The 10,636-nt window shown below is 37.4% G+C and overlaps 2 non-coding genes across 2 annotated transcripts; one reads left to right on the forward strand and one right to left on the reverse strand.

The window, feature by feature from the left end:
- TRNAS-GCU (transfer RNA serine (anticodon GCU)) lies at positions 1–82 on the forward strand. Its single transcript has one exon. It is a non-coding gene; the product is annotated as a tRNA-Ser (tRNA).
- Positions 83–9,948: 9,866 nt separating this feature from the next.
- On the reverse strand, positions 9,949–10,022 carry TRNAT-AGU (transfer RNA threonine (anticodon AGU)). The gene has a single exon. It is a non-coding gene; the product is annotated as a tRNA-Thr (tRNA).
- Positions 10,023–10,636: the final 614 nt, after the last annotated feature.

Below are 10,636 nucleotides of genomic sequence, written 5' to 3' on the forward strand. Positions count from 1 at the left end.
GATGAGGTGGCCGAGTGGTTAAGGCGATGGACTGCTAATCCATTGTGCTTTGCATGCATGGGTTCGAATCCCATTCTCGTCGGATTAGTCTGCTTCTTCTTTCGTGTTGAATGGTTTGGTTTTCATTTTTAACCCAAGCGGTTGACACTTCAAGCATGAAAGTTTACAATACTCCTGTGCTGCTATCAAACTTTGCAGAGTCAGATCTGTAAATCCACTGGTTTTAATTTGTAAAGCTTGTTGCCATCCTATATTCTGTAAAGAAAATTATATCCTCTAATTCCTTTTAAAGTGTTTCAACAGCAGAGAATTTTTTTTCTCAATTGCACTATATTAGGGCTGTGGGAAATTAATATTTGATGACAAACAAGAGTAAAAGTCCTCTTTTTGGGGTAAAAACCCACAAAATGAGATGAAGAATAGAAAGCACTGCTGACATTCAAAATCAAGATTTTCCTTTTACTAAATAGGCTCTTTGACCAACTAAGCCAAAGGACAAACAGGTGCGAAACATTAAAAAGCCTGCTTAGAGAGTTAAACAGCCCTAAACTGAGATAAAGAAGGAAAAGGACTGCTGGCATTCAAATTCAAGATTTTCCATTTACTAAATAGGCTCTTTGACCAACTAAGGCAAAGGACAAACAGGTGTGATACATTAGAAAGCCTGCTTAGAGAGTTAAACAGCCCTAAACTGAGATAAAGAAGGAAGAGGACTGCTGGCATTCAAATTCAAGATTTTCTGTTTACTAAACAGGCTCTTTGACCAACTAAGACAAAGGACAAACAGGTGTGATACATTAGAAAGCCTGCTTAGAGAGTTAAGAAGCCCCAAACTGACATAAAGAAAGAATAGCACTGCTGGCATTCAAATTCAAGATTTTCTGTTTACTAAACAGGCTCTTTGACCAACTAAGCCAAAGGACATAAAGGTGAGATACATTGGATAAACGGATTAGAGATGCATAGAAAGGAGGCATTTCAAAACTAAATCAACTGGTTTTACATTGTCATGCTTGAAGCCATCTTTCTTCCTTTATATCTCTTAGATACAAGAGATTTTTAATCTCACAATTGCACTATCAGTCGCAAGTGAAACACCTATTTTTAAGATAGGAAGCTTTTTTGTGAGGAGATGAAAACAAGGCACTGCTGAGATTCGAACTCAGGATCTCCTGTTTACTAGACAGGCGATTTAACCAACTAAGCCACAGCACCAGAAGATGGCACGCATTTGAAATCCAAGGTAGATTGAAGCACCAATCGAACATTCAACTGATTAGTGCAGCAAAACAATATTGAGCTTTAGTTCCATTCCACGTAGATCAGAAACATGGAATAAAATTTCAATCTCAGTCATAACACTTAAGAAGCCAAGTAAATTTTGAAGAGCATTCATTTAAAAGACTGACAAATTTACAGAAGCTGTATCGAGGACAAAGGCTTTGAAGTTTTTCAATTGAATGAGCCATCTTTTAGCACAGCTGAAATTTGCGACTTGTTTTGCTTCCAAGTTATGACACAGAATAGACAGATTGAAGAAATGCCATGGCAAAACCAAAAGGAGGAAAAATTATGACTAATTGATATTAAAAACCTCAGCACTGGTTCATTTCTGATAGAATTTACCCCAAGCTAACTTCAAACAACAGGCACTGTAGTTGACGAGATAAGACAACTCTGACAAAAGCCAACATACAATCTTCAGTGAAAAAACACTGACTGGTAAAAACCCTCTCAACATCTTCCCACCTAAATGTAGATGAGGTGGCCGAGTGGTTAAGGAGATGGACTGCTAATCCATTGTGCTTTGCATGCATTGGGTTTGAATCCCATTCTCGTCGGATTAATCTGCTTCTTCTTTCGTGTTGAATGGTTTGGTTTTCATTTTTAACCCAAGCGGTTGACACTTCAAGCATGAAAGTTTACAATACTCCTGTGCTGCTATCAAACTTTGCAGAGTCAGATCTGTAAATCCACTGGTTTTAATTTGTAAAGCTTGTTGCCATCCTATATTCTGTAAAGAAAATTATATCCTCTAATTCCTTTTAAAGTGTTTCAACAGCAGAGAATTTTTTTTCTCAATTGCACTATATTAGGGCTGTGGGAAATTAATATTTGATGACAAACAAGAGTAAAAGTCCTCTTTTTGGGGTAAAAACCCACAAAATGAGATGAAGAATAGAAAGCACTGCTGACATTCAAAATCAAGATTTTCCTTTTACTAAATAGGCTCTTTGACCAACTAAGCCAAAGGACAAACAGGTGCAAAACATTAAAAAGCCTGCTTAGAGAGTTAAACAGCCCTAAACTGAGATAAAGAAGGAAAAGGACTGCTGGCATTCAAATTCAAGATTTTCCATTTACTAAATAGGCTCTTTGACCAACTAAGGCAAAAGACAAACAGGTGTGATACATTAGAAAGCCTGCTTAGAGAGTTAAACAGCCCTAAACTGAGATAAAGAAGGAAGAGGACTGCTGGCATTCAAATTCAAGATTTTCTGTTTACTAAACAGGCTCTTTGACCATCTAAGACAAAGGACAAACAGGTGTGATACATTAGAAAGCCTGCTTAGAGAGTTAAGAAGCCCCAAACTGACATAAAGAAAGAATAGCACTGCTGGCATTCAAATTTTTCTGTTTACTAAACAGGCTCTTTGACCAACTAAGCCAAAGGACATAAAGGTGAGATACATTGGATAAACGGATTAGAGATGCATAGAAAGGAGGCATTTCAAAACTAAATCAACTGGTTTTACATTGTCATGCTTGAAGCCATCTTTCTTCCTTTATATCTCTTAGATAGAAGAGATTTTTAATCTCACAATTGCACTATCAGTCGCAAGTGAAACACCTATTTTTAAGATAGGAAGCTTTTTTGTGAGGAGATGAAAACAAGGCACTGCTGAGATTCGAACTCAGGATCTCCTGTTTACTAGACAGGCGATTTAATCAACTAAGCCACAGCACCAGAAGATGGCATGCATTTGAAATCCAAGGTAGATTGAAGCACCAATCGAACATTCAACTGATTAGTGCAGCAAAACAATATTGAGCTTTAGTTCCATTCCACGTAGAGCAGAAACATGGAATAAGATTTCAATCTCAGTCATAACACTTAAGAAGCCAAGTAAATTTTGAAGAGCATTCATTTAAAAGACTGACAAATTTACAGAAGCTGTATCGAGGACAAAGGCTTTGAAGTTTTTCAATTGAATGAGCCATCTTTTAGCACAGCTGAAATTTGCAACTTGTTTTGCTTCCAAGTTATGACACAGAATAGACAGATTGAAGAAATGCCATGGCAAAACCAAAAGGAGGAAAAATTATGACTAATTGATATTAAAAACCTCAGCACTGGTTCATTTCTGATAGAGTTTTCCCCAAGCTAACTTCAAACAACAGGCACTGTAGTTGACGAGATAAGGCAACTCTGACAAAAGCCAACATACAATCTTCAGTGAAAAAACACTGACTGGTAAAAACCCTCTCAACATCTTCCCACCTAAACGTAGATGAGGTGGCCGAGTGGTTAAGGCGATGGACTGCTAATCCATTGTGCTTTGCATGCATTGGGTTCGAATACCATTCTCGTCGGATTAATCTGCTTCTTCTTTCGTGTTGAATGGTTTGGTTTTCATTTTTAACCCAAGCGGTTGACACTTCAAGCATGAAAGTTTACAATACTCCTGTGCTGCTATCAAACTTTGCAGAGTCAGATCTGTAAATCCACTGGTTTTAATTTGTAAAGCTTGTTGCCATCCTATATTCTGTAAAGAAAATTATATCCTCTAATTCCTTTTAAAGTGTTTCAACAGCAGAGAATTTTTTTTCTCAATTGCACTATATTAGGGCTGTGGGAAATTAATATTTGATGACAAGCAAGAGTAAAAGTCCTCTTTTTGGGGTAAAAACCCACAAAATGAGATGAAGAATAGAAAGCACTGCTGACATTCAAAATCAAGATTTTCCTTTTACTAAATAGGCTCTTTGACCAACTAAGCCAAAGGACAAACAGGTGCGAAACATTAAAAAGCCTGCTTAGAGAGTTAAACAGCCCTAAACTGAGATAAAGAAGGAAAAGGACTGCTGGCATTCAAATTCAAGATTTTGCATTTACTAAATAGGCTCTTTGACCAACTAAGGCAAAGGACAAACAGGTGTGATACATTAGAAAGCCTGCTTAGAGAGTTAAACAGCCCTAAACTGAGATAAAGAAGGAAGAGGACTGCTGGCATTCAAATTCAAGATTTTCTGTTTACTAAACAGGCTCTTTGACCATCTAAGACAAAGGACAAACAGGTGTGATACATTAGAAAGCCTGCTTAGAGAGTTAAGAAGCCCCAAACTGACATAAAGAAAGAATATCACTGCTGGCATTCAAATTTTTCTGTTTACTAAACAGGCTCTTTGACCAACTAAGCCAAAGGACATAAAGGTGAGATACATTGGATAAATGGATTAGAGATGCATAGAAAGGAGGCATTTCAAAACTAAATCAACTGGTTTTACATTGTCATGCTTGAAGCCATCTTTCTTCCTTTATATCTCTTAGATAGAAGAGATTTTTAATCTCACAATTGCACTATCAGTCGCAAGTGAAACACCTATTTTTAAGATAGGAAGCTTTTTTGTGAGGAGATGAAAACAAGGCACTGCTGAGATTCGAACTCAGGATCTCCTGTTTACTAGACAGGCGATTTAACCAACTAAGCCACAGCACCAGAAGATGGCATGCATTTGAAATCCAAGGTAGATTGAAGCACCAATCGAACATTCAACTGATTAGTGCAGCAAAACAATATTGAGCTTTAGTTCCATTCCACGTAGAGCAGAAACATGGAATAAGATTTCAATCTCAGTCATAACACTTAAGAAGCCAAGTAAATTTTGAAGAGCATTCATTTAAAAGACTGACAAATTTACAGAAGCTGTATCGTGGACAAAGGCTTTGAAGTTTTTCAATTGAATGAGCCATCTTTTAGCACAGCTGAAATTTGCGACTTGTTTTGCTTCCAAGTTATGACACAGAATAGACAGATTGAAGAAATGCCATGGCAAAACCAAAAGGAGGAAAAATTATGACTAATTGATATTAAAAACCTCAGCACTGGTTCATTTCTGATAGAATTTACCCCAAGCTAACTTCAAACAACAGGCACTGTAGTTGACGAGATAAGACAACTCTGACAAAAGCCAACATACAATCTTCAGTGAAAAAACACTGACTGGTAAAAACCCTCTCAACATCTTCCCACCTAAACGTAGATGAGGTGGCCGAGTGGTTAAGGCGATGGACTGCTAATCCATTGTGCTTTGCATGCATTGGGTTCGAATCCCATTCTCGTCGGATTAATCTGCTTCTTCTTTCGTGTTGAATGGTTTGGTTTTCATTTTTAACCCAAGCGGTTGACACTTCAAGCATGAAAGTTTACAATACTCCTGTGCTGCTATCAAACTTTGCAGAGTCAGATCTGTAAATCCACTGGTTTTAATTTGTAAAGCTTGTTGCCATCCTATATTCTGTAAAGAAAATTATATCCTCTAATTCCTTTTAAAGTGTTTCAACAGCAGAGAATTTTTTTTCTCAATTGCACTATATTAGGGCTGTGGGAAATTAATATTTGATGACAAACAAGAGTAAAAGTCCTCTTTTTGGGGTAAAAACCCACAAAATGAGATGAAGAATAGAAAGCACTGCTGACATTCAAAATCAAGATTTTCCTTTTACTAAATAGGCTCTTTGACCAACTAAGCCAAAGGACAAATAGGTGCAAAACATTAAAAAGCCTGCTTAGAGAGTTAAACAGCCCTAAACTGAGATAAAGAAGGAAAAGGACTGCTGGCATTCAAATTCAAGATTTTCCATTTACTAAATAGGCTCTTTGACCAACTAAGACAAAGGACAAACAGGTTTGATACATTAGAAAGCCTGCTTAGAGAGTTAAACAGCCCTAAACTGAGATAAAGAAGGAAGAGGACTGCTGGCATTCAAATTCAAGATTTTCTGTTTACTAAACAGGCTCTTTGACCAACTAAGACAAAGGACAAACAGGTGTGATACATTAGAAAGCCTGCTTAGAGAGTTAAGAAGCCCCAAACTGACATAAAGAAAGAATAGCACTGCTGGCATTCAAATTCAAGATTTTCTGTTTACTAAACAGGCTCTTTGACCAACTAAGCCAAAGGGCATAAAGGTGAGATACATTGGATAAACGGATTAGAGATGCATAGAAAGGAGGCATTTCAAAACTAAATCAACTGGTTTTACATTGTCATGCTTGAAGCCATCTTTCTTCCTTTATATCTTTTAGATAGAAGAGATTTTTAATATCATAATTCCACTATCAGTCGCAAGTGAAACACCTATTTTTAAGATAGGAAGCTTCTTTGTGAGGAGATGAAAACAAGGCACTGCTGAGATTCAAACTCAGGATCTCCTGTTTACTAGACAGGCGCTTTAACAAACTAAGCCACAGCACAAGAAGATGGCATGCATTTGAAATCCAAGGAAGATTGAAGCACCAATCGAACATTCAACTGGTTAGCGCAGCAAAACAATATTGAGCTTGAGTTCCATTCCACGTAGAGCAGAAACATGGAATAAGATTTCAATCTCAGTCATAACACTTAAGAAGCCAAGTAAATTTTGAAGAGCATTCATTTAAAAGACTGACAAATTTACAGAAGCTGTATCGAGGACAAAGGCTTTGAAGTTTTGCAATTGAATGAGCCATCTTTTAGCACAGCTGAAATTTGGGACTTGTTTTGCTTCCAAGTTATGACACAGAATAGACAGATTGAAGAAATGCCATGGCAAAACCAAAAGGAGGAAAAATTATAACTAATTGATATTAAAAACCTCAGCACTGGTTCATTTCTGATAGAGTTTTCCCCAAGCTAACTTCAAACAACAGGCACTGTAGTTGACGAGATAAGGCAACTCTGACAAAAGCCAACATACAATCTTCAGTGAAAAAACACTGACTGGTAAAAACCCTCTCAACATCTTCCCACCTAAACGCACGGGCGCTATGTAGACGAGGTGGCCGAGTGGTTAAGGGGATGGACTGCTAATCCATTGTTCTCTGCATGCATGGGTTCGAATCCCATCCTCGTCGGATTAATCTGCTTCTTCTTTCATGTTGAATGGTTTGGTTTTCATTTTTAACCCAAGCAGTGGAACCCTTCAAGCATGAAAGTTTACAATACTCCTGTGCTGCTATCAAACTTTGCAGAGTCAGACCTGTAAATCCACTGGTTTTAATTGGTAAAGCTTGATGCCATCCTATATTCTTTAAAGAAAATTATATCCTCTAATTCCTTTTAAAGTGTTTCAACAGCAGAGAATTTTTTTTCTCAATTGCACTATATTAGGGCTGTGGGAAATTAATATTTGATGACAAACAAGAGTAAAAGTCCTCTTTTTGGGGTAAAAACCCACAAAATGAGATGAAGAATAGAAAGCACTGCTGACATTCAAAATCAAGATTTTCCTTTTACTAAATAGGCTCTTTGACCAACTAAGCCAAAGGACAAACAGGTGCGAAACATTAAAAAGCCTGCTTAGAAAGTTAAACAGCCCTAAACTAAGATAAAGAAGGAAAAGGACTGCTGGCATTCAAATTCAAGATTTTCCATTTACTAAATAGGCTCTTTGACCAACTAAGACAAAGGACAAACAGGTGTGATACATTAGAAAGCCTGCTTAGAGAGTTAAACAGCCCTAAACTGAGATAAAGAAGGAAGAGGATTGCTGGCATTCAAATTCAAGATTTTCTGTTTACTAAACAGGCTCTTTGACCAACTAAGACAAAGGACAAACAGGTGTGATACATTAGAAAGCCTGCATAGAGAGTTAAGAAGCCCCAAACTGACATAAAGAAAGAATAGCACTGCTGGCATTCAAATTCAAGATTTTCTGTTTACTAAACAGGCTCTTTGACCAACTAAGCCAAAGGACATAAAGGTGAGATACATTGGATAAACGGATTAGAGATGCATAGAAAGGAGGCATTTCAAAACTAAATCAACTGGTTTTACATTGTCATGCTTGAAGCCATCTTTCTTCCTTTATATCTCTTAGATAGAAGAGATTTTTAATCTCATAATTGCACTATCAGTCGCAAGTGAAACACCTATTTTTAGATAGGAAGCTTCTTTGTGAGGAGATGAAAACAAGGCACTGCTGAGATTCAAACTCAGGATCTCCTGTTTACTAGACAGGCGCTTTAACAAACTAAGCCACAGCACCAGAAGATGGCATGCATTTGAAATCCAAGGAAGATTGAAGCACCAATCGAACATTCAACTGGTTAGCGCAGCAAAACAATATTGAGCTTTAGTTCCATTCCAAGTAGAGCAGAAACATGGAATAAGATTTCAATCTCAGTCATAACACTTAAGAAGCCAAGTAAATTTTGAAGAGCATTCATTTAAAAGACTGACAAATTTACAGAAGCTGTATCGTGGACAAAGGCTTTGAAGTTTTGCAATTGAATGAGCCATCTTTTAGCACAGCTGAAATTTGGGACTTGTTTTGCTTCCAAGTTGTGACACAGAATAGACAGATTGAAGAAATGCCATGGCAAAACCAAAAGGAGGAAAAATTATGACTAATTGATATTAAAAACCTCAGCACTGGTTCATTTCTGATAGAGTTTTCCCCAAGCTAACTTCAAACAACAGGCACTGTAGTTGACGAGATAAGGCAACTCTGACAAAAGCCAACATACAATCTTCAGTGAAAAAACACTGACTGGTAAAAACCCTCTCAACATCTTCCCACCTAAATGCATGTGCGCTATGTAGACGAGGTGGCCGAGTGGTTAAGGGGATGGACTGCTAATCCATTGTCCTCTGCATGCATGGGTTCGAATACCATCCTCGTCGGATTAATCTGCTTCTTCTTTCATGTTGAATTGTTTGGTTTTCATTTTTAACCCAAGCGGTGGACACTTCATGCATGAAAGTTTACAATACTCCTGCGCTGCTATCAAACTTTGCAGAGTCAGATCTCTAAATCCACTGGTTTTAATTTGTAAAGCTTGATGCCATCCTATATTCTGTAAAGAAAATTATATCCTCTAATTCCTTTTAAAGTGTTTCAACAGCAGAGAATTTTTTTTCTCAATTGCACTATATTAGGGCTGTGGGAAATTAATATTTGATGACAAACAAGAGTAAAAGTCCTCTTTTTGGGGTAAAAACCCACAAAATGAGATGAAGAATAGAAAGCACTGCTGACATTCAAAATCAAGATTTTCCTTTTACTAAATAGGCTCTTTGACCAACTAAGCCAAAGGACAAACAGGTGCGAAACATTAAAAAGCCTGCTTAGAGAGTTAAACAGCCCTAAACTGAGATAAAGAAGGAAAAGGACTGCTGGCATTCAAATTCAAGATTTTCCATTTACTAAATAGGCTCTTTGACCAACTAAGACAAAGGACAAACAGGTGTGATACATTAGAAAGCCTGCTTAGAGAGTTAAACAGCCCTAAACTGAGATAAAGAAGGAAGAGGACTGCTGGCATTCAAATTCAAGATTTTCTGTTTACTAAACAGGCTCTTTGACCAACTAAGACAAAGGACAAACAGGTGTGATACATTAGAAAGCCTGCTTAGAGAGTTAAGAAGCCCCAAACTGACATAAAGAAAGAATAGCACTGCTGGCATTCAAATTCAAGATTTTCTGTTTACTAAACAGGCTCTTTGACCAACTAAGCCAAAGGACATAAAGGTGAGATACATTGGATAAATGGATTAGAGATGCATAGAAAGGAGGCATTTCAAAACTAAATCAACTGGTTTTACATTGTCATGCTTGAAGCCATATTTCTTCCTTTATATCTCTTAGATAGAAGAGATTTTTAATCTCACAATTGCACTATCAGTCGCAAGTGAAACACCTATTTTTAAAATAGGAAGCTTCTTTGTGAGGAGATGAAAACAAGGCACTGCTGAGATTCGAACTCAGGATCTCCTGTTTACTAGACAGGCGCTTTAACCAACTAAGCCACAGCACCAGAAGATGGCATGCATTTGAAATCCAAGGAAGATTGAAGCACCAATCGAACATTCAACTGGTTAGCGCAGCAAAACATTATTGAGCTTGAGTTCCATTCCACGTAGAGCAGAAACATGGAATAAGATTTCAATCTCAGTCATAACACTTAAGAAGCCAAGTAAATTTTGAAGAGCATTCATTTAAAAGACTGACAAATTTACAGAAGCTGTATCGAGGACAAAGGATTTGAAGTTTTGCAATTGAATGAGCCATCTTTTAGCACAGCTGAAATTTGGGACTTGTTTTGCTTCCAAGTTATGACACAGAATAGACAGATTGAAGAAATGCCATGGCAAAACCAAAAGGAGGAAAAATTATGACTAATTGATATTAAAAACCTCAGCACTGGTTCATTTCTGATAGAATTTACCCCAAGCTAACTTCAAACAACAGGCACTGTAGTTGACGAGATAAGACAACTCTGACAAAAGCCAACATACAATCTTCAGTGAAAAAACACTGACTGGTAAAAACCCTCTCAACATCTTCCCACCTAAACGTATATGAGGTGGCCGAGTGGTTAAGGCGATGGACTGCTAATCCATTGTGCTTTGCATGCATTGGCTTCGAATC

This window comes from Dendrobates tinctorius, unplaced genomic scaffold (genome assembly GCF_039654945.1).
Source record: "Dendrobates tinctorius isolate UK_male_01 unplaced genomic scaffold, ASM3965494v1 ptg000204l, whole genome shotgun sequence".
Classification (NCBI taxonomy): Eukaryota; Metazoa; Chordata; class Amphibia; order Anura; family Dendrobatidae; genus Dendrobates; species Dendrobates tinctorius.